The sequence below is a fragment of the Gossypium arboreum genome, chromosome 8, assembly GCF_025698485.1.
Source record: "Gossypium arboreum isolate Shixiya-1 chromosome 8, ASM2569848v2, whole genome shotgun sequence".
Classification (NCBI taxonomy): Eukaryota; Viridiplantae; Streptophyta; class Magnoliopsida; order Malvales; family Malvaceae; genus Gossypium; species Gossypium arboreum.
This window is the reverse complement of record NC_069077.1, coordinates 25468469-25471015: the sequence shown is the minus strand read 5'-3', so window position 1 is coordinate 25471015 and position 2547 is coordinate 25468469.

Here is a 2547-nt window from a genome sequence, read left to right as displayed (position 1 = left end):
ATGTAGGTAGCATTGGAACATTTGAACCAATAGGTCTTTAGCAAGGTTGTAACATGGCCGGGCTTAAGGGTAGGTAAAAGATAGATAGATTTAGGCTTTTAAACCCTAGACTTAGCTTGCATCGGGCCTTCGAAATAATTACCTTCAATACATCAACTTTCCTCGTTTTGACATGCTCTTTTGTACATCTTATTTTAAGAACTCATGCTCTTTTTTTTTTATATATTCCGAGCATTTTGCTGAATGTGCTACAATTTTAGAGCATTTGATACTTCTTTTCAACTCCCCCAAACTTATTTTTAAAGAATACTTCGAATAGTACTGAGTCTAATGTAACACCCCCTAACCCCGTCCCGTCGCCGGAACAGGATTACAGAGCATTACCCGTCTTTACAGTCCTTTAACACTTGAAACGAAAATATTTGAATAATGTTACTTTATATGAATCTTATTATATCCTTAATGGGCCCATAGTGCTTACTATATACATTTAAATCCAATCGAGGTTTGATAGGAGGCTTAGAAAATTTTTTGTACAATTTCAAATTTTCCTCTTTGAAAACTGTACCACACGCCCGTGTGGCTAAATTAACATGCCCGTGTGGCTTGGGACACACCCGTGTCCTCAGCCCATGTGCAACACTGACTTTTTAACATGATCACAGCACACGTTCGTGTGGCCTACCCGTGTACTAAACTGACTTTAAGATACGGCCGTGACAACCAAGGCACACGCCCATGTGACAAACTATGTGAACTCAAAATGAACCTTGTATTTTAAAAATTTACCAACCCTGTAAATTTCAATCCACAACCAATACAAATACCAATATTAAATCAATCCAAACGCATTTTATATATTATCTAATACTTAAATTTAAACACTTATCAATTATCAATTTACTTATTTCACTATTACAATCACAATCCAATATAACACACTTAAGACATCATAGGTACTTGCCATTACAGATAACTAACATGCTTTACCTTTTTGAGTTTGAGATCGGCTTAAGATGCTGATTCGACAATCTGTCTTTAACCTAACTTGCGCACCGGAACAAATCGTACACTGAGTGTAAACTCAGTGATATTTCTATAAACAGAATTACTGAATAGTGTAAGAAATTTAACATTTACTTAAGTCATATATTAATCATAATAAACTTGTAAATCACTAAATAATAATACTCGTCATTCATATGTACATTCGAGCTTTAAACTTTAACTTCATAGTCTCTATGCTTCAGTCATATAACTTAATTTCATAACATATAAACCTTACCATTTGATTCGGTCTACCTTCATTGTCCATTTATACCTTTCATTTCATCATTCAACAATTAATATAACATTTACTTTCATTAGCAGTCAACATTCATGTATTCTTGAACTTTAAGCATTACTTTAGAATCTTAATACTTCAACCATTTACTCTTCATTATTTAGCTTTAAAACCTTATTAATCGATCTTCAATATACTTTCATTACTATACAGTAATCTTCATCTGTCATGCAATCAAGCAGTCTTTTTAGACATAACAGTCAATAAATAATAAATTAATAACATTCATTCTTTGATATCCTTGATTATCCACCTTTCATTCAATATTCTATACTATTTCATTTCAATAACAGTCAATATTCTTTGGTAACAACCAATTGATCTTTATCATTCAATACCAGTCAGTCAACAGTAATAATCAGTTAATCAGTAATATTCATTTATTCAGTATCACTCGTTTATTACGTAATACCAATTATTCAAGAGTGCATGTCTTTAATACTTTTCATTACCCCTATTAACATGACTCGGACCTGGACGGATACACGGATCCAACCCACACACCGGGGATAGTATATAGTGTTTCATCGGCCGAAGTCGAAATACACCGTAAGGGTAATAGTAACAGTAACAGTAAAAGTAAAAGTAGCGGTACACAAAGTACCTCATCGGAACAAATCTGAAACAGTAACAGTCACAGTTAGGTATAGAGTACCTCTTCGGAACGAATCCGAAACGGTCACAGTAGTCGACTCATACAGTGTCTCATCGACACACAGTCGGAATTTCCCTGAACACTTCCAATCCTATGGCATGCCAACTATATCCGACTAGCCCGATATAGTTAATAGGGTATTCAATAAACTTTCAACTTTTCAATTTCATTTGTAATTTAGTTTCAATCCAATTTAATACATTTTTCCATATCAATCCACTCAATATTCACATACTCTATTCAATATCAATAATCACTAATAAATCATGAATTTTATTTAATTCAATACCATAATAATAATAATAATAATAATAATAATAATAATAATAATAATAATAATAATAATAATACTTACCATTCATATAAATAATAAATTCAACAAATAATTATTAGATTCGATTTATAGAAATACAAATCGTGGTTTCCGAGCTAATTCTCGTTGTCTTCACCTTATCCTTGCTTAACTGAGATTTTTCGAGACTTCATTAGCTACGGGAATTAATTAAATATTATTAATACACTATCATTAAATTTTTCACATTAAATA